Below are 27995 nucleotides of genomic sequence, written 5' to 3' on the forward strand. Positions count from 1 at the left end.
CTAAATTTCCTCTTAGCAACAAAATCTGGCAAAGAAATAATTTGCACAAAGAAGTTAACTCTTGATTATACCTGACAATGAATAGGGCAATCCCAACTGGCTGCTTAACCGCATATCATGTGTATTTGCCCATGGGGGGTGTTGTCATCTGAACATTGAAATAGGAGTGTATTTGATGTACTTGGAGTTTGTGATATTTCTAGATAAAAAAAATTAGGACACACTGTGACTCCTAGAATTATGTTAATCTCTCCACCAGGTTCTCCCTGTTGAAACTGTTGGTGGATCTCTATTCCAAAGGACGCCCAGCACTGGGCTCCAGGAGACAGCTTTGACCACCCCCCCCCCCCCCCCCCGCCCCGTTCTGTTCTTCCCCTAACCGCTCTTCATTTCTCTCCATGGGGGTGGAGTGTGTATCTGACGCTGGATTCCAGGTTGGCAACTGAGCATCATATTCTGGGGATAAAACTTTCAGAGGAGATAAGAGCTTTTCTTTACCTGTTGTGGAGGGTATTGCTTTCTTTTGGTATTCTACTATGAGGCTCCACCTAGCACCCCTCCTACCACCCTCACCCCTTCAGTATGAGCAGACAGACCTGGAGCTATGAGAGGGTGAAGGAGGGTGTGCCTTTTTGTTTGGCTCATTCTAAGACTGCTGTTTAAGCCCAAGAACCCACTTGGCCCTTCAACCAGCACAAAAGGTGCATTCCAAGTATTTTTTTTTAATTACAGTTCTGTATTAGATTTGGGAGCAAGATGTTCACCATCATGGATTCACTTAACAATTACTTACTAGGTGAGTAAGCATTAAGGGTGTAAGCAATGGAGTTATTAGTCTCTGTAAGCTGAATTCTAGCTCCGTCACTTAAAAACTGCATAACTTGGGGAAGGTTTTATAATTTCTTTGTATTTTAGTTTTCTCAACTATAATATGAAATAATAATAATAACAACAACAACTCCTTAGTAGGGTTGTTGTCAGAACTGATTGAGTTAATTAATATGAAGCCCTTAACATAGGCCTGACACATAACAAGTGCTCAGTAAATATTAGCTCCTATTATTGATCATTATTTAATGTAAGAATAATGTTAAGTCTTGCTTGACAAGTAGCTAAGCAAGGGAGGATGTAAACACAAACAAGAAAAAGTCCTTCCCTGCAGGGAACCTGTCTCATGGGATCGTGCAGGCTTCTCAGGGACTGAGTCGGGATTCCTGTGGTGAGGTGCCATCTTAGTAACAATCTAGTGTCATTCTTACAACAGACGGACACCAACCATCAGAATGAGGCCAGGACCAAATCTGAGGCTGACCGGCCATCTCTCCGTTTGCATTTGAAGAGGCCCAATTTTATATTTCAAGCTTGACTTATTAACTAATGATTATAAAAAGTGACATTAATGGGCATGTGAAAGTAGGACTCCCTGAAGAATTAAAATGTACATGACTGCAGATAACTGGAAGCCAGAGACACAGAAGGATGCCAGCCCTTCTTCTCAGTTCCTTACGTCTGTCTTGTTTCCTAAAGGCCTCTGGTTTATCTAACATAAATACAAAACTTACAGTGATGACCGTGTGAACAGGCGGAACAGGTAAATGGTCCTTCTGTAAGGAGAGACAAGGCTGAGGGTAAGGAGCAAGGCTGAAGCTTCACCGTTTTTAGGTCTGGGAAGGGTCATAGGAAGCAAATGCCAGACACATAGAAGTATTTATACACACACATGTATATATATATGTGTGTGTGTATATACATACATAATGTATTACATATATGTATATATGTAATAGAAAAATATATGTATACACACAATATATTTATAGTATTACATATATTTAAATCTATATCATTTTGATTTAAAGAAGATGAACTCTGGAACAGTGATACCTAAATCTAAGTAATCATAAAACTCATCAGAGAAACACTAAATAACATTAGCAAAAACCTACAGAGTTCTGCCCACCAACCCTATACCCTCACCCCACCACCACGACCACAAAGGTCAGATTTAGTAGGTCTGATACGGGGATGGTGATTTGTACTCTCCCCTCCAACTCCCAAGCTACTCGGAACATTTGAGGGCAGTACCTCGGTTGGATGCACACATCTCAATCCGATTTAGAATCATTACCCAGTCCCCGATCTCCAGAGACTCTGGGTTCACTGGTCTGGGGTGGGACCTGGCCCTGGTGTTTTACAAAGCATGTCCGAGTGGTTCTAAGGTGCAGTCAGAGCTATGTAGCATGCTCCCTAGTTCGGCACTTCCGTGCTGAGCAGTGCATTACAAAACTGGATGTCATTCCTGTGCTTCCAGGCCGAGACCATAGGCCATTGTCATGACCAGTAGTTGCTACCTGACCTCTTACTCTGCATATGCTATAGTACTGAGTGAAGACATAAACATAACTGGGGTAAGCATCCTACCCAATGATTAAGCCAATTTATAGGTAAGATTAAAAAATTCAATTCCAGTGTGACAAACGTACTGTGTAACTTTCATCTACTCCCCTAGAAATAATCTGAAGGGCACTCTTTCAGATCTAAGATTCTGTTAGTGTTTTATCTCTTCTGTTTGTGGCATTTAGATATTGCTTATACTAAGAGAAAAACAATCATGCATTCCTTATCTGCTATTTTACAGTATTCTTTCATCAGCTTACAAAATGAGGGGTCAACATAATCTATTTTCAGAAGTACCCTATGTGAAACATACTTTAAGAATATTATTCTATTGATTAGAGTAGGGAGGTGTAACCACAGCATTAATGAAATAAAAAACAAATTGCCTACATCAGAATTACTTTCAAAGTAAGTGAGAGGAGTGATGAATATGACTGCACCTGTTTGCATCTAAAAATATGGAGATAAAATTATATACACACACAATAACCTTTAGAGATATAAAAGTCACTGGGGCACATATATGACCATGTGATGCTTGTATTTCCCTTATGACAAAGAAAAACTAAGAAGAAGTAGATACAACTCAACTTTCTTTACACAGTTTAATGATCAATAGATTTAGTCTGAGTAGAAAGGAACTAACTTTCTATATAGAAGTATAACATATAACAAATATCCTGCACTAATGTGAAAAGTATAGTGTTAAATACAGAGAAAAGTGAAATTATCTATTATTGGACATCGGACAAGAATACTCTGTCTGTGAGTAGAATCCCCAAACAGCTGGCCTTGAGAAAGACGTATAAACACGGCTCTGACTCTGCCCATTTCTATCACTAGTTTTTAGTGTTATAAGTCTTGGCACTACTAAGCAGATTTTCCTCTTTGTCCTTCTACGTGATGAAAAAAATAACCAATGGCACTTGTGCCACTGAAACAGGAAGAACTTATATCAGTTCTGAGTGTGCTTTGGTGGACAAAGTTTAAAAAAAAATTTATCATGGAAAATTTACAATATACATAAAAATAGAGAAAAAATGTATAATGAACTTCCATGTCTCCATCACCTACTTTCAACAATTAATAGATAAGCAAACTTGCTTCATATGTATGCCTGCCGACACCCCTACCCCAATGAGTGCACCGAATGGATTATTTCAAAGGAAATGCCAAACGGCATGTTGTTGGGGGGGGGTGGTTGGGGAGGGGGAGTTTATAGTGCCATTATCCAGCGTCTGAATAATTAGGATTTTGTTTTCATTTTCATGCCGTATCTCTTGTACTTTTTTCACTCCAGAAAAAGTTTCTCCTAAGTCCTAGTGCTTTTGTAAGCTTGCCTGGAAGAAACAAACTTTCTCAGACTAGCCTGGTAAGGTGACAAGTGGTCATTCTTCATCCATGTGTGTTTCTGATATGTGATCTGTGGCTCTATGAAAATATAGTAACCGGTAAGAAATTAGAGACTCAGGGATTTACGAAACCCCCATATGCAAACACACTCTAAAAGAGCTATTAAATACACAAATATAGTTTTCTGACATTTTGAAACATCAGGAAAATTCAATGTTATGCAGCCTCCACTTTTACATCCATTTGACTAAGCCATAAATATTCTAGAGAGATGCTTTTCATAATTCTAAAACCAACGACACCTAAATAAATAGAAAAATTTCCTATATTTTTCCTTAACTAGTTAATCTAATATATATGTTCTTAAGGGTGTTCCACTTTTACATTGTAATGTCTTCTTTTAATATAATGGTTGTTGAAAGAAAGGGTGTTCTCATTCTTTAGGAATCTTCCTTAAAACCACACTTCTTTGTATCACGGTACTGTCTCAAGTAGTTAAGTCATGGAAATGCCAAAACATAATGTGGTGGAAAAATCAAAATTTACATCTGAGAATGCCACAGCTGACCAACTTTTGAATAGAGTCCATCCTACCACACCAAGCTCACTTCAGACTGACACCCTTTAGCTCAAAAATACCAGCCTGGTTCAGGGCCCCAGCTCCAGCAGCGGTGCAGAGGTTGAGAGTAAGGATTAGTTAGTAGGGGTTTTCAAAGTTCCATTAAAGTCATACTGAAATTGTCATTCTGGTTAATTCTACATATTGTAAAATAAATTTTAAAGGTAACAATTGTGTCTCGTTAAGCAAGAAGGCTAGGAAAACACAGAATAACACTGATTCAGAAAGCTGTATTGTTTGCTCTCACTATTCTTGAAGGTTTTAAAATTATTGCCAATAAAAGCCAGTGGCATGATATAACAAAAATAGTTTTTAAGAAAAAAATCCTCAATTTGAAGCCAAATAACCCCAAATGTAAAAAAAATCATATCAATCTGTACTGTCGGAAGCGCTAATACTGACTACCCTTGGGCTAAGGTAATGACTGGAGAGCGTGGTGAGCGTGAGAACTGTGGGCCACCGGCATGCTGCTTCTTGATCGGGATGCTGGTTACAGGGTGTACTGAGCTTGTGAAGATTCACTGGTATATGTGCACTTTTCTCTATGTATAGTATACTTAAATATTTTTTAAAAGCAGAAAATGAATTAAAATTATATTGGATCATTTTATACTGTGTCACCTGAAGCATTATGCCATTTCTGAATTTTTATACATCAGTCAATATTTTTACTTTCAAAATATATATAATACAATATAATATAGAAGTGGTTCAAAGTTCAGTGCTATGCAAGAGCAATTATGTCCTATTTAACCTGATTTATTTAGAATACATGTTCCTTTGAGGAATTAGAAAATAATTTTGAATGTGACTTAGCTTCCTTTAAGAGTAAAGATGGCCAGATGAAATATTTAGTATAGGATATTTAAATAAAGAACTTATATGTGTGACCCATGGACATGAATTAAAGGGGGGAATGAGGGTTGGAGAGGGGGTGCAGGGCGGAGGAGGATAAGGGGGGAAAATGAGACAACTGTAATAACATAATCAATAAAATATATTTAAAAGAAAAAACTGTATCAGGTGAATCAAAAAACAAAAACAAAGATATACTCCTCATCAGTTCCAGTAGGTCTTATTTTAGAGACTATAAAGTTGCCTTTACTTTTTAGAAAAAAATATCGTATGTCCCATAAGAGTTTGCATATGTATCAATGTAACCAAAAGCCGAATGAACTCAACTCTCTGAGAGCTTTTATAAATTATTCAAGAACTTTAAAAAGTTATTTTTGAAAAGTGATGAGATGTGAAGTAAGAAATTCGAGTAGTCTGGTTTTATTTAAAGTTTAATTTAATAATATTACCAAATAAAAATAAATAATATTAAATAAATAAGTAAATAGTATTAAATCAATGAGTATTTAAATTAGTTCTGTGAAACCTAATAAAAGGCATAAAATGGATATTCTAAAAGAAGGTGAAAGTTCTGGACATGGAACATAGGAAATTAAAAAATGCAGACATGGAAAAATGCAGACATTAAGGGAGTCAAAAATTGGAGTCGGCGGCTGTAGAAGTACAGTGGGCTGGCTGAGTCTGGAAGAGACAGCCCACAACAGTAGCAGAAGCAGCCACTTAATTTTATGGTTAGCTTATGACCAAAAACCTGGACCATAAAGAAATGCTCACAAATCACTACAAATTCTGAATATTTTTGTAAATCCCATGCCTGATTTTCACCTTTTTTAATACAATACTGCTCACTGCATCGCCCAGTCTGTCTGTCCAGATCCTTTCTCTGCCGGCCCGAACCCTTCATCCTCTCTGAAATCTTCCTTGATCACACTCAATTTACTTCTCGAGATTCCTCTGACACTAAGAACTTAACCCTTAAGTAAGAAGTGTTTTATGAATAAAACTCTCATTTTTTTCTGATGGGAGAAGAAAGAACAAATTCTATCTACTACATTTCTTCATTGAATCTTTACAATAGTCTGATCCACAGATGAAAAATCTGAGTCTCAGGGAGATTAAGTAATTTGCCTGTCTTCACGCAGAATATTAAGAAGCAAGATTGGGCTCTACATTTTGGCCTGCCTGACTCCAAAGTATTAAAGCCTCCCTTCATGCAGCTGATGATTTTAAAGGACAGAGAGAATTATATTTTATCATGGTGCCTCTCTTAGAAAATGACTCGCATTATGAACTTCACTACTCCTAGCACATCACCTGAGACAGATGTAGATGTATAAAATATTACAAAGAAGAAAAAGAATTTGCACATGTTCACACACACCATCGGTGGCAGGGGAGGGACTAGACACTGTCTCCCAGCTTCTTCACACCACGCTCCACTGAATAATCACAGCACAGAGTGTTTAAAGATGAAAGACTGTATTTAGGCAGGCAGCATATTGGAGTGGAAAGGGTACCAGATTTAGGGTAAGAGAGATCTGGGTTTAAATCCTGTCTCTACCATTATTTTGTATCTTAGGCAACATTTGCAAATACTCTGAGCATATTTCCTTATCAGTACAACAACAATAATAATAATGCAGGATATTGAAGGACCATAATGTGAAGACTAGTGGAGCCCATGTATGGTAAATTGCTAACAAAATAGGCAGGGCCAGTCTCTCTGCTCCCTCCCAGTTCATATGTAATGTTGAAATGCTGAACACTGGCATTCTACCGACACTTCGTCATTGCAGGGGTTCATCGGAAAGCACAGCGCAGAAGTCAGATGTATGTCCTCTACAGAGGGTCACCACGCACGGGCTTCTGCGACCCCCCGGCATCCTAGTGAGAGAACAGTGCTCCTTGCGATTCATTATCCGAGAGTATTATTAAGGACATGGCATCTTGTAAACAATTTCAAGAATTCATTATCATATCAAATAATACAGGTTTCATTACAAGAGGGCAAGGAGTTATAAAGGACATGGTTTCCTTTTTATTTCTGTCTGATTTGTTTCTGTCTGTCTTTCAAGACGTCAGATGAACAGTCTGCTTTATTTACAAATGACACTATAGTTAAGAAAAAAGGATGATATTATAAAAAGAATAAAAAGCCTCAGAAAGATGATGAAAAAGGTAAATTTAATGTCTATTAACTAGATGGATGAATTAACACCTTGAGTCACCAAGGCAAAAAAAAAAAAAATACCATGCACGTTCAGTGACTGTTTGCGTCTTTGCCACAAAGAAAGAAAAGCAGAAGTCACACTGATATCCACTTTTGTCATACTTCACTAAATTTAGAGTGGCTCCTGAAATGGAGTCTCACACTACAGACGGCTAATCCAGAGCTGCACTCTCCAGGACAGTAGCCACTAGCCACACACAGCTCCTGGGCACTTCGAACGTGAACAGTCCACACTGAGATGTGCTTTAAATGTAGAGTACACATCAGCTTCCAAAAACGTAGCACTAAAAAGGGAATGTAAAATATCTTAGTAGTAATATTTTTAATTGATTACATGATGAAATAATGATATTTTTGATATATTTAAAAATATTTTTTATTAAATAAAATATATTAAAATGGATTTCCCCTGTTTGCTTTCTTTTTGCAGCGTGGCATTAGAAAATTTTAAACTGCATATGTAGCTCACATTTGTGACTTTCTATTAGACGGTGCTGACCAAGAATGAGAATCAAGATTTTTGTATATTCAGGCAAGTGCCAAATACGAGAAATACTCTCTTCAACTCAAACAAGAGGGGCTGCACTTCATTAAGAATTCCATTTGCAAAGTGTTTCACGAATCACAAATGTTCACAGGCTATTGTACAGTAGGTAGTATGCATGTTACGTTGCCACTGGAAACATGTTGCTTTTTAGGATTATGACCCACAGAGATAATTTAAAGAACTTTAAATTTAGAATACATAATTATTGTGTATATTCAGAATTAATTCTAATATATAAATATACATTCTAAATACATATAGTGACACTGACAGGATGTGACTAAAGCACCAGAGTTCAGGATAGAGACAGAGACAGAGATACAGGCACAGATGTAGATGAAGACATAGATATAAAAAATTTGAAGTCAGAAAGTCAAAAGCAACAACCTTAAGAAACCTGAGATTTTTTTTATCTCTTTCCTGAACTGCTCCTGTATCTTCCTTATGATTGGTTTCTTCTCTGATCTCAGTGCAGCTCATCCTCCAAACACTGCTTTGAGTTCTGTTTTGCAAGATAAATGATTTTGTCACTTTCCTCTTCAAACACCTCCAATAACTCCCAACATTTATAGCATAAAGTCCAAATTCTTCGGAGTTAAAGCTCACCAACATCTCATTCAAAACTACCTTTTCACTGTCGCCTTTGAGAATTATCCAGCGCAGGTGAATGCCTTGTCCTTCTCAACCGTGCTGAGCCCACTCAGAGCTCTGCTACCCTTGTCTCCCTCCTTGCCTGCTGGCTATCTCTCCTTGCCTTCAGTGATACCCCAGGTGACTTAGGATGGCCTTATCCATACTCGTCAGGTACCTGGTATATGGATATCACCATATATCCCACTCATCACATTATACTGTACATACAGAGTTATTGCCCCACCTGAGATCAGTTTGACAGGGAGTAGAATGAAGAACCTTGCTATTTAAACTTTGTGTCTCTAGTATCTAGTACAGTGACAGACATAACTAGGTCTTCAGTAAATACTTTTTGGTTGAAAGAATTATGTTCTTTTTCTTTAGCATCTTAGGCACTAGCCATGCAAGACTCTCATGTTTCTGAAACATCTAGCACTTTCTGCAACTATGATCTACATCGTCACTGTTCTACCGCAACTTAGAATGCTTTTCTTTTTGAAACGTGTTTACTTTTGTCTTACTTTTATTAGAATAACACATGTATATTGTTTATTTTAAAGTTACATACTGCAACCAGCAGTATCATGCTGTATACTTACTCGTTTCCAAAACCTACTTCCTGAAATCAACCCCTTCCAACTCCTTTAGGCATTTTTTAATTCTTCGTTTCATTCTTATATTTCTCAGGCATTGCTCTCAAGAAGGACACAGGCAAAAGAAGGCAGATCTGTCTCAAATCTTCATGGTCCCTAAAATATCTTGTTGGGCACTTTACACATAATAGATACTCAATAAACACTTGTCAGTTGATTGAACAAGTGGATAAGAGAATATTCATGCTCTTTGGTGTGTGAGCACAAACTATTCAACATTCTGAAGTACATTCACATTCCACAGTCAAGGCAAACAGACATGTTAAAATGGGTTGCCAATAAAGAACAAGCGGGGAGGAGGCAATGAAAGGCAAGAGAAGGTGGGCAGAGCAAGGAAATCTTCCGAACCAAAAAAGGCAGGGTAGCCTGGGATTAGAGGTTATGGTAGTGAACTTTATAATCAGATACTTTAGATTTACATTCTACCTGAATAACCTTGGGCAAAGTAGAGGACTTTCCGGGTTTGGGTTTTCTTATCTGTAAAATGGAATTAATGCCCCTTCCCTTCCAGATTTTCAGGTAAGTGCCTGACACGCTCTATCAGTGAAAGCTGCTTTACCATTATTGTGAGTGCAGATAGGAATAATACTCACAATAACTCCAACATCACTCCAGCTGCCTTAAAAATAAGACCGTCTGACTAGAAACTTCTTGCATACTTAGTGCTGGGGCTTCCCCAGGCTAGGGTAGAAAAAGAAAGAAGTGGTGATACTTGGTAAGGGGAAGTATGTGGGCAGCACATGAAAACAGGTTCCTTTCAGGAGCACTGTAAGGCAGAATTCTACTTACATTGATAGGATAGTTACCTTGTTTGTTTGTTTGTTTCAGAGAGTCTACCGAGAAAATCAAGTTTCTTCTTTACACTGCACACTCAGAAGCACAATAACAATATTTTAGAAATGACAATGGGTTCTGATTACTGCTAAAATTTAATATATATGTGCTTGATGGAAAAGTAAATTTCATAACATCCTATACTAATGTAATCCATACGATGAACTGAAACTCTATCTTCAACTTTCTATTAAGAGAGATAGGCCAGGATTTCCAGACAATAAAATCCCGCTAGAGAGGATCACACACCAGAACTTTAAATTGCTCTCAGCATCTCCGTGATGATTCAGTGCATTAAAGATAAGTGATTGGTTAAAGCATTTAAATCAACATTATGTTTCTGAAAGTTCCCATGAACAAAAACAATATCCATTTAGAAAGATTTTACAAAAATGATCTTGTTGTAAAGAAAAACAGAAACATAGCAAAATAAATTATTTTAAAGCATTTGGGTGGTTAAGTAACATCATCTACTAGGTGGAAAATAACACAATGCCTTGAATCACAAAGTACTCACAGGTGACACTTAATCAAAAACGCCTGTGCTTACTTCCATTTACCAAAAAACACGAAATTTATGAAATAGCTGATGCACAGAATCATTAAACTGATCTGCAAATATAAGGCCTCAAAGCAACTAACAATAGCCTTTCCTAGTTTTGCAACTGTTTTATATATAACAGTTCTAACCATTTACTCATTGTGATCCAATTTAGGGAAAAGAAAATCCCAAGCAGAGAAATAAAAATGATATATGTGGATATCATTATGTTTTTAATAAAAGCATAACAAGTCAATACCAAGTCTCCAAAATGGAATTAATTTCTAATTAAATAATTTTATCATTACACATTTTTAAAAAGATTTTATTTATTTATTTCTAGAGGGAGGAAGGGAGGGAGAGAGAGAGAGAGAGAAACATCGATTGGTTGTTTCTTGCACACCCCCAACCAGGGACCTGGCCCGCAACTCAGGCATGTGCCCTGACTGGGAACTGAACTGGCTACCTTTTGCTTGGCAAAAAGACGCCCAATCCACTGAGCCACACCAGTCAGGGACATCTTTACAAATGTTTTATTGTAATGCTCATTACAATAATAAAGGTAGAATTTAAGTAACCTGAATTTGAATATTTGAGAAAATTAAAAATGTATTTCTTTTAGCCTAATTCTTTGGCTGAAAGTGCAGAAGAGAAATTAGGAACAGTTAGTTTCTTAGGGTTAGACTTCCTGTGTCCTAGAATGGAACAAAAATAAACTACAAACAAACAAAACATTCCATGGATAATACTTCTGACACTCCATTGGTGTTTTCCTCCTCTGCTGTTAAAGGTCACTGATGTGTGTGTGTGTGTGTGTGTGTGTGTGTGTGTGTGTGTGAGAGAGAGAGAGAGAGAGAGAGAGAGAGAGATGGAGACAGAGAAGGGAAGTCACAGATGCACAAATGTGATCACTATCTTGTAAGTTAATATTTTCAAGTGACAAAAAGTTCAACTCACAAATTTGTATGTAAAAACCCAAATAAACTTCTCTTTCAAACATTATTGTGCTCCAGATATACTAAAAATCCTTTTACTACAAAATAGCTAGAAATTTTGGATAAAATATAATAAGCGTTCTTTCAAATACATAGCTGATTTTCTAAGAACATAGAAAAAATTTACCTTTAAACCCAGCAATTCTCCTAAATATCCACTCAAGATAAAAACTGCATCCATACAAAGACTTGCATAAGACTGTTCATAGCAGTATTATCCATAAAAAAGCAAAAAAACCCCAAATGTCTACAAACTGGTGCATGGGTAAATAAATATGGAAGTCATTAAATGGAATACTATTCAGCAACAAAAAGGCGTGAGATACTGATACATGCTACAACATTGATAAATCTCAAAAACATAATGCTAAATGAAAGAAAGCAGGTGCAGATCACATCTTATATCATTCAATTTATATGAAATGTCCAGCAAAGTCAAATCTATAGAGACAGAAAGTGAGTAGTAGCTGCTGGAGGCTGGATATAGGAATGGCAATTAACTATAAACAGAGAAAAGAATCTTACTGGGATGATAAAAATATTCGAAAGCTACATTCTGGGGCTAACTGTACAACTGTTAACCTACTAAAATAATTGCATTGTACACATAAAATGGGTGAATTTTATGATATGTAAATAAAATTCTGTTTTTTAAGCAAGTGAAAAAAACTTAAGGACCCCCAAATGAAGGAGGAAAGCCACAATTACCTTGAGGAAACTCACTAGTCTTGGTAGCCCGAGTTCAATGACCCATTAAAACAGAGTTGAGAAGAATATCTCTTCTGAGATGTAAAGCAACAGGCCGCCCCTCACATAACTCTGGGGTGTGAATTTCCCTTCTTTCCTGCTCTTGGAAACATCTACCCAAGAAATAATCTCAAAGGATGTCCACATTGGTAGTGCCTTAGAGTTCCTGGTAGAAGCAAACAAATCTTTGGAGGCATATCCATTAACCCAGGCCCAATTAGACTGCCACAGATAAAGTCCAAATAACAGCCCACAATTAAAAACAAAAATGAAATATATAAGCCACTATGAATAAGAGCCAACAAAAAGAACAAACAAAAGAATAAAACCCCAAAGGACTTACGATTTTACATGATCAGAAATAAGTGTATATTTAAACTATATGAAAACCAATCAGAACTTCTAGAAATTAAAAATAGGATCACTGAAACTTAAAATGCAATAGATAGCTTAAAGTGAAAATTAGACAGAGCTGAAGGAAAATTGGTAAATTGAAAGACAAATCTAAAGAGAGCATCCTTTACAGCACAAGAACAGATAATACAAGAGAGACTGATAAACGTAGCACAAGAAGGTCTAATCTGATTAACTGCGTGTCCATAAGAAAATGATAGCGATAACAGGGGAAAGTTAATGTTTGAGAAATTATTGAAACTTTCCCCAAAACCAATGAAAAAACTGAGTCTTCAGATTCAAAATGCTCTACAAATTCTAAGCATAATAAAGTTAAAAAATGCCTAAGTAGAGCTATCACAGGAAAACTGTATAACAGTAAAAGAAAAAAAAAAGATGATGATGATGATTGGCAGCTCTCTCAACAAAATAGAAGCCAGATGACAATGAGATTTTTTCAAAACACTGAAAGAAAATAACTGTAATTTCTCATATTATATATCCAGCTAAATATCATTCAAGAACATAGGTAAACTGAAACATGATCTGACATTTTAAAAATATTTGTGTATAGAAGCCTCACACATTTTGCTTAATGAACACAATTTTTCCCATTCTTAAATAAACTCACAAAAATGTTATCCTACTTCAATAATTAGGTGCAAAATTATATACTATTTCGGAAAAGTTTACAGGAGAAGTTAATAAAAAGTATTTCTAAAATCATTACACAAATGAATTAATATTCTGTTATCACATAAAATGATTCACTTAAACAATAAACATTTTCTACAACCTTTGCAATTCTACAGAGGAAAGGTAAGCCTGGCTGGTCTCACAAAGAAGCCGGGGTTGGGGGAGCTGGTGCCTCAGTTAGGCTGTGGGATAAAAAGTCACCCCACCTGGGAAAGAGGACAGGTTCATTCTGGATTTGGAGCTGAAGGAAACTGAGCCTCAATTTTCTCCTCTAAACAAATCAGGGGCTTCATAAGAACCAACATTTTCTAACAGTTCCTACAGCTCTCAAGCCTGACAATTTTTTTATCCTATAGGATGCCTCTGAAACATCTGTCTTCCATAATCTCAGAACCAAGCCAGTTGGAAATAACTCTAAATAGAATTTGTAGCACATTATATAATACAGTCTTGCAATATTTTCACACTAGTAATTGTAGCAGCTAGGAAGTTTCCAATCCTGATTCCTCATTCTGCAGCCCCAGGAGATATAATAATAGAAACACCTACTTTAAAAGGTGTTTGAAAAGCTGACAGCTTTTTTTGAAGAACACTGCGTTGGTTGGAGGACACTAGTTAGGGGATACTAGGTGTCAGTATATAGGTCTTCCCAACAGTAGCAAAGGAAATTGTTACAGTGGCAAATTTTCAGATTTTTTTTTTTTCCTGTTTAGTTATGTCATTTGGGACCAGATTGATGTATTAGGCACAAGCAATATTCCTAGTGATTCTGCTGCCTGATATTAGCTAGGCTTTCTCCCTTGTGCAAAACTAAATTGGAAATCTGAAGGTGCTTGTGTCTGTGGCTGTGTCTGGACCATGTGTAAACTGTCAGAGTTCATGGTGAGGCTGGGCCAGGCCAGAGGCCTGGGCAGAGGGTTAGGAGACAGCAGTGCCCTCCTGTCAAACGGCTAACGCCCTCCATCATAATATTAAAAGTACCTGTTTATTATTTTTTTAAACCGCTGTGGAGAGGAGGCAAGAAATATGGTGCAGATGGTGGTTACATGTCTGCCCTCTAATAAAATATAAAATAATTTTAACATTTGAAGTCAAATCTAAGGCTGATTTAAAAATCCAACAGTGGTTAAAGGATAACAAAACCATTTCCCTTTCTGAATGAGGATATGACCTTTGGTTAACTTCCTAGATGTGTTCCCCTCAAAAGGCACATTAACCACTTTCCTAGGCAATTGCTCATAGGAACGACAACTCTGACTGGGAGACGGCATCTGCCCGGTTTGAGAGAACTATCAGCACTAGCAGGGGACACCACTGCTTTAGAGTTCCCGAGTGTGGTCATTCTTGTAAATGGACCTACAACTTTGGGGGTGCTAGATGCTATACCTATTGAGTGTTCCAAGAGATATTCGTTCTTGAGGGTTAGAAGCTTCCAAGCCAGGACAACGCCCACAGCCATGCCATGCGGATCTCATCTCCTTGCACTTCAGTCTTCTTCTCATGGACGAAAGAAGATGCTTCCCTGACTGCTGGGTGCACAGTGGCGTGGGCTGCTGCAAGGTTTCCCACAGAAACGGGCTGACACTGCTCTGTGACAAGCTGAGGTTCCCATTCTTCACTCTACTGGGAGGCTTGGCCAAGGGTGGCCTATGATGGCTAAATGTCCAAACCTTTAGTTGAACCTCATAAGATGTTATGGTAGACAACATACCTAAATGTTTAATATTCAGTATTTCTTTTGTAACCCAGGATAAACAACATATTGCTCAAGTCACAAACAAATGAATTTTATAACATTTTGATTTATTTATTTATTGATGAATATTTTAGGAGGTTCATTTTAGCTACTCTCTGATAAATAGACTAAGGTATAAAGAAGACAAATAGGGAGTACAATTAAGTGGCTAATGAAGTTGTCAGTAGAGCTATTAATATGAGATATACTTGGAGGGTAGAGCTGATCTGGCTTGTTAACGGATGTGAAGAGAGAAACAGTGAATAGTGAGATGTCAGGGACAGCTAAGTTTGGGCTGCAGTAACAGGTGAATAGTGATACCATTCACTGAGTCAGGGAAGACCAGTAATGCTTACAAAGAAGTGAGGAACTCGTGGTGAGGAACGAACAGTCATCCGCTCTGCATTTAGATCAATCCACAGATAAGCCAGCGTGGGGAAAGGGTGATTTGAGAATAATGGTAATTACACACCCAGTTTTATAATCAACATCATACACTTAATTCCTTTTGTGGGAAGCAAGGATAAATACAAAAAGTAGAAAAAGCAAAACACATTTTTAAGTGTGCAGCACATCATGTGTTAAATTGAAACACTCAAGGTTCAACTTTCGTCACTGTTCAAGGAGAAAATCCTTTACTATATACTTTAGGATAAAGGATTTGCAACTATGTGGTGCTTGAGAAATATGCTATTGCTGTAATTTAACTCACTGTATGGGGGTCTCAAGATGCACAGTGGCATTCCAAACCAACTTTTAAAGAAAATTGCATGGAATTTTCAAGACATCAGGAGCATTCTTAAAAGTTATGCAGAGAAAACGGATTTTTGATAGCTATGAATTACATTTAGTGCTACCAGATTGCAGGGAACGCTCTTTTTGCCTCAGTATGGTTACAATTACTGTTGACAAAGTTTTAATTTAAATCTTTAAAGATTTCAATGGAAGAATGTGGGTCACTAAATTTTCATTCACAGTGTAAGCATTACTAGTGGCAGAAAGCAAGCTTTGTTAGTGAGGGTCCAATCTTGGCCCTGGAGTCCACCTTCTCTGCAGTCGTTGGGAATTGAGTATGTGTCAGTGAGAATAATCTGGCTCTCAGTTAGTCAATCAGGGGACTGAACATGCACAGTGAGACACCAGCCTGGCACAGAACAGAAGCTCAGTTCAGAAAATACTTAAATGCACTTGTGAGACAGACTCAAGTCCACACAAATCATATATTATCATCACAGGCTGGAAGGGATTCGATCTTTCCTAGCAGGTTGTAGACTTAGATGGATTTGTAATAGACCAAAAGTACACTACACAGCTCCAAAGCCTAATTCTACAATTTTCAACTGGTTTCCTAAGATTGAAAAAAAAAAGAGGTAAATATGTGTGGAGCCCACTGCATGTAAAAAATGTTTTAAGGAGCCTTACTATACATCAGGAAACCTTAAGAAATTATAGTAGGTGTCTAATTTAAATGCTCTATCTTAACTATTTTAAAACTCTATAATATGTAGGCTATTGAAAATAAAGATCACATGCTTGAATAAAAAGTTATAAATTGTATTTTTGCATAAATCCAAGAGAGCAGAATAGTTTCCAAATCAACAGTCTAGCGAGCAAAGAGACGAAGAGTGAGCTGTGTGAGAGAGGCAGCCTAACTGTGGAAAGGCCGTGCCTTTCCAGATAATTGTGTGTGTGGAGGGGAGGGCCCTGCTTCAGACTTGCGCTGCTTGCTGCCCTGTTTGCCCTCAAAGGCCGCAAGCTCTCGAGTCGATGAATGTGACGGATAACATTGATCTGTGCAGCACTCCCTGAATTTGCTCTTGGTCCCAAACACCGTGGAAGTAAAAAAGCACAGCACAAATCTGAGTGGAACATGCATGCGGGGTATAGGAGACTGGCCTTCGCAGCAACACATTTCACAAGCATGCAGATAATAATGGTGTCCTGGTAATGCCGTACACCAAGGGCTGTGACAACAAAGAAGCGACAATTCATGTGCAAGTTTCAGCACATGTGCTGAACTACTCCTTTTTCTGCCACTCAAGATAGAAAATTTATCAGGATCCAAGTGAGTGAGAAGAAATCACTAAATATGTTCTAATTTATATATTTTTAGAAAGTATATCATTTGCAAACCCTGGTTGCAAGGTGTGTTGGAATGGTAAATTGAAAACAAATGCTTCAGAAGATTTCATCCAATTTCTTTTGTAAACCGGAGCAGAAGGTATGATTCTCAGAAAAAGCCAAGTACATTTGCCTCAACGCAAAATAGGACTGATTGAATTTCAAACTCTTCATTTATTTTGTAGAGCTGAAATGTTAAGTTCCTTATTCTGTTCAAAATCAACTTGAATCTTATTTATTATGGGTCCCCCCTATTATTGTCGTTCACTTAAAAGGAGTTTTTGCTTACCAAAGGGTATAAATGACTGAAAACTTCAAATATATTCTTCTTAAGCATGTTCATGAACTGTCATTCTGGACGGTTTGGCTTGGTCACAAATTGCTTCCTGCACAACTGTCCTGTCCTCAGTCCACCAGAGAAGCATCTCTGGACTGCAAATCACATTGGACTTTGCAGGGCTGACTTTGGAGATATTCTCAAACACACAGAGGGCAGGGAAGGAACTGGATCTTACTATGATATTATTGTGATTTGAAATCTAAAAGGACAGAAGAGCCCTTTATAAGAGGAAATAAACTATCTTCAAAGCAAGCCTGCCTTCTTAGAGAAGACTGTAGAGCCATATGTGAGGAAAGAGATAGCAGGAAGGGAATAAAATGGAAAATTTTATCTGATAGATAGATATAGTTAAAAACATGCTATAAGTAGCAAAAATCAAAGAGTATTTAGGAAGTTTTCCACATCATTTTTTCTGCTTCTAAGAATTATTTACCCTATAAGAACATCTTGGCAAGCGAAATTTGTATTATAGTCACATGAAGAGAATTCATTTTAAAAGGCTATATAATAACAAATAGGAAAGTACCATAACTCCCTGAAGACAGAGAGAATTTTCTCTTGTTTACTCCTTATTTCTAATTTTTAAAACCTCCCTTTCTCTGCCCACACTCATCACCCTCAGGGAAAGACACGGTGCTCTCAGGCGTCGGCGAGCACCGCAGACAGAGGCAGACACAGGCTGCATCGGCCGCGTCAACTCACGCAATCGTCTGAAGAGTTGAAAAGTTCAAACTATTTATTTAATGTCATGCAGATAAACTCAAGAAAAGAAACACATTTGACAGATGAATTCTAGGTGATTCAGTCTTACAAACCCAAGGGAATGTTTCAGGAGAAGGATTAAAATGAATGGCTCAATATTAAAGTTAAAAGTTTGATTTACTTAATTAGGAAATTAAATTAACAAAACTACCTTTTTGCCTCAGGAGAAAGTTCCATTTAGTATCTATCCAAAAGTAAAATCATCAAGAGAATCTGTTCAATTCTATTATTTCTAAGAATATGAGATGGAAAGAATATTATCCCCTTATTTCATAGGTAATATGACCCACATATGGGACTTGACAAGCCTGGGAAGGTTGGCACCTTCTACCTTGAGAAGAACTGTCCATTTTGCACCAAGAAAATCGAGCAGTTGTCTACCGCTCAGCAGGTCGCTGCCTGACAGATCCAGTTCCCACCCAAACACTGAAGGAGAAACGGAACTACAGCCGTGTTTTTCAAACGGCTGGTCATTCTGGTAAGTGATGAAATCGATTTAGTGAGAATTCACCAAGCATATTACATGCAAAAGCTATTTTTCACTGTAATACAAGGAAGATTGAAAGCCCTGAATGAGATTATGTAAGACCATATACTTTGAATTCTTTTCTACTTATTTCCAAATGGGCCTAAGATGTCCAATTTTAGCACTTACTTAAAGCAAGTGCAGAAAATCTGAGATGAACAAAATCAGAAGGAAATCTCCAGAAAGTTGATGAAGTAGCTAAAATGTAAAATTATTCCGGCCTGTGTCCCACCCCTAACTTCTCCAAAAGTAGAAAGTATGGGTAGAATTAAGAGACTATTGGGAAAAAGAACTAGAACTTTCTAGTGTGCTGGGAATCCTAAATGAGGATGCCTTAAAACCTGGGCTGATGTTGCTGAGTTGAGGTGGGAGGTTGCACTTGTGATGAGGTACAGAGCAGGCCCTAAGCTAGAGGAATAAAAGGCAGGAAATACACAATTCAGAGTGCAGCACAGACTTAGAAGATGACCCCCTCCAATAAAGCCTAATTCACTCAAAGAAGCAGAGTTCTTAAAAAAAAAAAAAGGCTGACGCTACGTGTTGAGCATGAAATGCCTAAGATAAGCGTGGTGTATTTTGACAGAATCAGTCTATGTCAAAACGTAGGGGAACCAACTTGGAAGAAGCTTTTACTACCAAAGATAGGAGAGTTGAGTATCAACAAGAAAAATGACTACAATGGATTATTGAGTTTATGATGATAATTATAGAAAACAGCAATAACTCTTCATTGCTCATCTTTGGAGAATGATAGAAACCAAATCAGTATTTTGAAAACTGGTAAATAAAAAGAAAGAATTGTATACTATTCCTTCCATTCCTATATAAATGAAACTCAGGTAAACTAAAAGGCTGATGAAGAAAAGTTGTTCTTAATATAAGTCAGTCCTGCTAATAAATGAAAAGGGAAAGACCTTTTGGTAATGCTTTATCCTATTAATCAATGCTAGTGGATATAATGATGTGAGCCTAATTAGTGATAGACACAGAGTAAAATCAATTACTTTAATGTTTAATTTATATTTTTCTATGAGTGTTTCTATCACTTTCTAATGGGAAACTTGGCAGATGTTTATTTATTTTTGTTGTTGTTGTTTTCTCAAAATAAATCAGATGCCAAGTGTGTTAAGTAGGCTAATTAACCAGGAAATAATGACAGGGATTTAGTCAAACATCAGCTGGGAAGTGCAAAAATTATCTCAAAGGGAAGGTAAAGACCCGGGAGAGCCCTTCTATGTGGAGGAGACAGGGACTGATGCTTCAGAAGGCGGGCATGAAGTTCCTGGGTGTTTCCTCCCTTTCTGCTCCTATTTTCATGATACCTCAGGAGGCTAGGAGTACTAAAGTCAAAAAACATAGAGAAGACAGAGCAAAGCTACACTGAAGAGAGATTCAATGTCGACTTTGCAGAGAACATTCTTGGAAGAGGCTCTTCTGGGGGAAGAACAGTAACAGGCAATCAAGGCAGATGATAAAACAGGCCCCATGAACTCTGGAGCCTCGGTTTAAGGAAGGTGAATTGAAGAAAACAATTGTTCATGTTTACAGTCGTGTATCTCTAGAAATAGCTATACTTTAAAAAAACTGCTATGAAATTTTGGCATTTAGTCTTGGCTAAAATTGCTTTTAAAGGATCATTTAAATGAAGAAATCATCTCTATATGAAAAGTAGAGAAATCTGAGAACTTATTTGCACATAATGCAGTAAATTATTTGCAGTGGGGAGATTTTATTTCCAGGTTTGCTAATTAATTAAAACCTGTCAGGGCTCAAATTTCTCATCTATTAAAGAATAATAATATTTCTTCTTCCTTCACAAGTTTTTGGTAATAATTTAAAAAAAGGAAATGTAAGAAAAATTTTTAACTCATGAAGAATTACATACAATTTTGAAATTATTAAGAGAACATTTGTTGAATACGTGAATACAAACTGAACATCAATGAGAGTCTCTACCTTCTGGCTAGAGGCTGTTTAATCATAACATGCAACTAATATTTGTTGTCAGCATAACAAAGCTATGTGAATAAGCACATTAAATCTATTAGGTTCTATAAGTACATAATTAGATCTCATAGGGTAGCTACTTTGTGACATTGGTTTTTTAATACTCAGATGGACAAACATGGTAGTATTAAATTGTATTTTTAAACTCTGACGACTGGGAAAATTCAACAAAGTTTTCTAGTAATCAACCTAAGCACATTGCTAACCTGTGAGGGAGAATGCAAGAAACTGACTTAATACTGAATCCATACCATACCATTACTCACAAACTACATGAACCTGAGCCTTTCCAGGCCTCAATTCCACATTTGTAAGCCTGAATATTAATAGTGAGGCATTTAGGGGATTAAATGAATAATGCTCCAAAAAGAACCCACCCAATAAATGTTAACTATTCTATCACTATGATTATTGTTTTAAAAGCTTATATTGACTTATTTCAATTATACTGGATACTTAATTAGTAGTTAAAACCCAAAGTGGTGTTTCCTTTTATACATGTTAAGTGAAGCTGTTACCATGGGAATGGTGAATAAGACTGGAAAAGTATAGATGAGAGTTGGAACTTACCCTGAATTTTCAACTAGAGTATTTTCATAAAGTTTCTTCAAAATTTGTCCATGTGTGCATGTAATTACTTTGGCTGATTTCTGTTCCTTCTTTAGATTAACCAATGCATACAAACTCATCCTTTCCGACACCTGTTCTTGCTCCGAGCCTTTCCTGGGGTAGTACCACCTCAAATGCACTGCCTTCTCATCTCTGTCCTCTTGTTCCTCCTACACCACAAATCTTTCCCCAATGACTTCAATCTCTGATGACCCAGTCATCCCGGGCCCCTACATTTTATTGGACATTTTAAAATTTGACACCATCATATTGCTTAATACATTAGACAATACTTTCAGTGCTTATATCTTCCTTCTCAACATAAGAGTATGTACTTCTCAACCATCTCTGTATTCTCCACAGCACCCAGCCAGCACACAGACAGCAAACATTTGCTGAATGAAACAAACAAAAAACAGCACAGAATAAATCCCAGGATTAGAAAAACGTTTAAATATCATACAGATCCTTAACCAAAGCTTCCATCTTTCCACACCCTCCTCAAGAGATGATTATCAAAGCTTGGATAACTTCCATAATAGAGAACTCACTACCACTCAAGACATCTATTTTCAAGAAGTTTTAAACATTAGAAGTTGCTTCTTGTGTGGAATATTAGAAATCTAGTATAACTGCAATTGTCTTGGTGTTCATTGCAGTCCCCTTTAGCTCTACTCATCAGTGATAGACTAGAGATAATGATAAATAATGATTCTATTGATACCACAACATAGTGCAAGGAAAACAGATGTTTAGTCTGCATATTCAAGGGTACTGAGCAAAGAGGGTTAAAGATGGGGACTCTGTGAAAAATGACTATGCAATTGAAACAAGTTATTTTATCTATAAAAGGACTCCACAAAATTAATGTTAAAACAGCTACTTAAAATGAAACATATTTTAGAAATGCTAAAATTATTGAGGAATATAAAGTTGAAAGTTAACGTTTGTTAATAATTCAGTTAAATATGGAAATTTACTATTTAGTTATAAAATTAATAAACTAATTTGGAGCAACAACACATTTGGACGTTTAAGAAAGTTGAGGGGCAAGCAAACAGAAATCGCTCCATTTGTCTTTTAAATATAGGTGACAAAGTTTCTTAATTTAAAAAAACTTCTATTATTTATGAAGTTAGATTTGGCCTTTGAATTGCTTACAGGAATATTTTCTTGAAGAAATGTTCTAAGAAGTCTTTCTCAATAGATTTGAGATCTGTAGTCGATTATGGGAAAACACAGTGATAAACATTGTTATTACTCAGTTTTTCATTTCAAGGTTATATGGCTAAACTTTTAGGATGATGTGGGAAACAGGGAAAAAAGTCACAATTTCTTTGTTATCAAGAAAAGTAAAGCATTTAGAAAAACTTACAATTAAACTCAAGTGTTTGGTGAAAAATCATGACCATTACTAAGAAGAAAGGGGAAAAAAAGCATAATATTTGCTAAATACAACAGCAGACACATAAATCCGGTATCAGTTCAGTAGTGAGGAACACCGGGCATACAGTAAAGAAGTAGAAGTGAAGAGAAATCACTTTTAAGATGGACACACAAAAAAGGGAAATTCAAAATAACAGATTTAGTAATTTAGGACTATTTTGTTAGGAACAATATAAGCTATCTATATTTAAATGATAAAATGGAGAAAGCGTGAATAATCAATAGTAAACAATAAGATATTCTTTTTGATTTGCAAATGTATCTTCTAAAGTACTTTTCTGTCACTTGATAACTATTAGAGTTATTCTTGCTGACAAAAGAAATTGAATCTTACCCAGCAATCTTTGAAATACAACTTGAAAATGAAACAAAACAGAAAAGGGAAAAAATGGAATTTAATTTTAAATGGAAGATCATTGTATGTAATGCATACCTAGTAATATTAAAAATAAGATGATATAATAAAGAGCAAAATTATTCTTGGTACAATATTTTTTTTCTCAAATAATTTGTCAGTGTTGATTTGGCAAGAAAAGATAAAGCACTCCTGGTACTGGTGTGACCCAGAATGCTTGCTGGGCTTTCTTTTGGTTTCTCCAGGGTGCTTACATTGTTAATGCATCCTCAGTCCCAATTCTGGGTTAACTAACAGCTAAAGGGGTCTGGTATCCCAAGAAGAAGTTGGGAATGTACAACCTATTAATCTTTCAATAACTTTAGAAGGTCAATAAGGCTCGGGTGAGGCAGGGGTTCCAGCACAGCAAAGATTAATGTCGGCAGGCTGCTCTCTGCTGGTCTTCTTGTCTGGAGATGCATTACTTTTTCATTCTTTCTTTTTTATTTTAAATAAGTGCTGCCCTCTGGATCCCACCAGAATGAAAGCTCCAGGAACACAGAAACTATACATGTCCTGCATCTACCACAGAGCTCACCACGTAGTGGGTGCTGACTCAGTGCTTGTTGACAGAATGAATACAGATCTTGTCTATCACGTGGCAGGCCAACTGCAGTGACATCTGAAATGATGACCATGGGAACAGTAACCTCACTGACTTCAGAGACCTTTAGTCCAGAGCAATCCGAAGCTTTTGTGGCAAGCTTCTGTGTGAGATTTAAACGTCCCAGATCAGGCATAAAAGCACTTGGACCAAGCAGAATAAGGGTGAGCCGAAGACATCCAGGGAGAGCATCCCCGGGGCTTAAGGCAGTGACGGAGGCATAGGAAGAGCAGCACAGGCTGGGCCTGTGGGTTGTCAGTGACCTTGTAGGCCCCAAACACCAATGGCAGTAGCTGAGTGTTTACAGTCCTCTTTAATTAAAGGTTATTTGACACCTTGAGAAGGAAAGACAAAAGATGTCACCTCGCATTTATTTCTAGGGCCTCCAGGAGTGCTAAAATCAAAAGAAATGTGAAAACAATCCAGAAAGGAACCTGGGTCCTTTTTACGTCTGCCCCCCCACAGGGCCAGCCTGGTAAAATTCACTACCAAGACCTCGAACAGAGATTAGCACTCTACTCATCCATCTCACTCACTACACGGCACGTGGGTGCCCTGCAGCCCGAGAGACACTGGTTCTGACCGCCCTGGGCTTGGATGCTCCAGGTGGATTTCCACTCCTTGTTCTCCTTTGAGTCCTACAAATACACTTTTCCAAAGGAGGAGAATTTTCAACAGAAAAGTGTTTCAAGGTGAGCGGAAAGCTAGGTTGGAAACTATGAGCTGACAAATTATTATAGGAACGAAGAAAAGCGTAAGGGGAGCCAAGAGAAAATTATCCAAAGGAAAATGAAGGCAATATAGACAAGAGATAGGGGAGAAACCTAACATAGCAAATTGAAGATTTTAAACCTTTTGCTATAACTTTCTCATTATTCCCTACTGATAAGAACCTGTATTAGAGACTTAGATATAGAAGTCAGCTACACAGGGATGATTCCCACGAACAAAAAAGCCACACTTAGTGGAGGAGCAGGAGGAGGAGGGCAGGTTCTTTTTGTTAAAAAAGAGATGACTTTATTCTAAGAACTGCCCACTGGTATGAATACCCACATGTCACCAGAAATGACACAGATGTTTTATACTCATTTTCACCACCTTTGATGTGAGTATTACCAGGTGCTTAACAGAAGACAAAACCAGGCAGTTCAGTAACCTGCTCAAGGTCATAAAGGAAAGAAGAGGCAGAGTTGAAATTCTAACCTAATCTCTAACTCTTAAGTTTAAGTTTTTCTCACAGCACTGCCTTTAACATATTTGTTCAGTGATAGAAGAGTGACAATATTAGATTTCTCTTCAGAGAACAATTTTCCAAGACTGTATTTTCCATGTAGCTATGCCTCACTTAGTGATTTGTTTATAATTGCTATCCCTTACCATAGAGATCTATGTTCAGTTTGGGGAATAAGAAGCCTATTGGAATGATAGTTTTCTTCATGACAACTCTATCAAATATAAGCTCAAATAAACATAACTTCATAACAGCCTGCCCAGGTGTTGCTAAGTATTATAATATCACATTCAACATCTGTGAGAATCTTGACAAAAATTATAAATGATATGCCAGGCAAGCTGCTGTTTCTAAAATAATGTATCCTACAAAAAATTAGAAGGCATGCACATACACACACCATGGAGAGAGGGAAGGCTAACGAGACGCAATATGAGTAAAGTAACAGGAAGCAGAATTAGGGAGTAGGCTCTTAAATGATGGAGTTCTCCCAGTATCAGTAACATCAAATTTTACAATTTCTAAGTAGCCCTAATAAAGTTCTACAGAATACACCTCTACTTATCTAGTTAAAGAAGAAACAAGGAATGAGTTTTCTTTCTTAAAATTTGTAATTAACACAGGGTAAGGGATCACAGACAGCCTCCCCCAGCAGAGCAGTTACCTCAGTAATGCTGTTTCTTAGGTTACAATGAATAATCCTTTTTGCTGTCTTTTTGACAAAAATTATTCATGTGTTTTTGGCATGGTACCAAAGAGAGAGAGAGAGTGAGAAAGAGAGAGAGAGAGGGAGGGAGAGAGGGAGAGAGGTATGAGCGGAATCAGCTTTTAGCCATCTGTTTACATTTTATAATCAAATAGCAATTATATTACAACCTTATAAACTATGGACCTTTCTCCTCATACTCAATTGTGCCCCAACATTTTGAAAAACAGCCAAACAAGGCACAGAGACTTTTATGACAAACCCTCTGAGTGCCTAAAACCTCAGAAAAGAAGGAAGAGAGATAAGGTGCGACAGAGAGCTTAAAAGTTGGAAGGACTGAGGTATGAGAAAAATCATAATAGATTTCTTGTCGCCATGGGGGTTAGTCCCCAAACTGTTCATTTTTGGTTCCTCCTCCTTACCCTAAATCAGTTCTCAATTTTGGCTGACATTAACATCACTTAGGTAGATTCTACAGAACTGTTGCCTGGGCCCCTACCCCCTAGACACTGATTCTTGAGTAAAGCTCAGACAGACATCAGCCTGCTTTCGAAATTGCCCAAGTGACTCTAATGCACGGAGAGGGTTGAGAACCACTGACCTAAATAATTCAAAGATATGAATAAATGTAAAGTATAAGGTTTTAACACAGTTTCAACTCACCAGAAGAAATCTAAAAATCTCAAAAAAACAGATCATAAAGCTATCACTAACAATAAACAGCAACAACAACAAAACAAATACTTCTTCCAAGGCCTACGAAAAGCAAAGCAATGGAAAAATTTTGTGTGAATCTCTTCTCTGTCCCCATTCTGTAGGAAAGCAACATTTATCAGTAGAATATACTGTGCTAATTCATTAAACTGAATGTCCAAGCAATACAGGAGCATGAAGTCAAACATTAACTCCCCACTTTACAAATAAGGAAAGTGAGCTGCTAAGATGTGAAGGCCAAAGAACAAAGACAGAACTTGATCCCTGATCTGTCTCAAATACAAAGATCTTCCTCTTTTCCATATCTTCTGGAACATTTCTTTGCACTGGCTAACTTAATAAGTGCTGGAACAGAGTGTAATTTCAGGAACATTTTCCACTGCAGGATGGTGAAGGATTCTTTCTAAGGAACTTAATCCATAGCTCTCCTGGTTATTAGCAATCTGACATTGGCAGTGAATAGGTAAAGGAAATAAATATAAAATAAAGTCGGAGGGGCAGATAAAGGACTAATGGTAAAGGACCTTGAATGCCAAGTAAAGAGTTTGGAATGAATAACTGTACTAATTAATAAATAAATCTACAGGTACTGAGTTATATCCTGTATTGGGAAGAGAAAACCCTCTAAGGCCTAGACAATAAAGAGATATCAGAGGTTTTAGAGTTACTATATCTAAGTGGTAATCCAAAAAGCCAAACCAGAAAACTAACTACAAAAAAAACAAAAAACAAAAAACACCAACACATCAAAACCTTCCGTTCACATGGTATGGTTAGAAAAAACAACCATCCAGAAATATTATGGATAAACTTGTGTAAAACACATTTACCATTCTCAAAAAATTAACCCTGAAAAGAAATCAGGGTTATTTTTAAGCTAAATCTTTTTAATGTTATTTTTTAAATTATAGCTTTAGTAGAGTTTTTTCAAAGGATGAATTTAGTAGCTGAAAAAATATAACCCTCCTACTCAGGGCAGGTGGTCACCGTAACATCTGAGGATTAGAGTCATATCACAGTTAATAAAAACAACAGATTATTAGTTTCCCTCAACATAAAAGGCATATTCTCAAATACAAATGACCAAATTAAAATATCAGAAAAGAGAAAAGGAAACCATTTCAGTCTCCAGAAAGCCAAATATGTAGCTAAAACTCTATATTTAAAAACACAAATTAATCAGAAAAATATAAACCTAAATAAAAAAAGGAAAGAGTAGGTTATTTTTCTTTATTTCATACCTTTCATGTTTTAATACAACAACATGGTTTTTCTACACCTTAAAGGGATATTGAAAATTAAGATAA

General features: G+C 36.9%; 1 protein-coding gene across 2 annotated transcripts in view; it reads right to left on the minus strand.

Annotated features, from left to right (window-relative positions):
- FBXL17 (F-box and leucine rich repeat protein 17) overlaps positions 1-27995 on the minus strand; it is a 475635-nt gene that overhangs the window by 130224 nt on the left and 317416 nt on the right. The window lies entirely within an intron of this gene.

Source organism: Desmodus rotundus, chromosome 1 (assembly GCF_022682495.2).
Source record: "Desmodus rotundus isolate HL8 chromosome 1, HLdesRot8A.1, whole genome shotgun sequence".
Taxonomy (NCBI): Eukaryota; Metazoa; Chordata; class Mammalia; order Chiroptera; family Phyllostomidae; genus Desmodus; species Desmodus rotundus.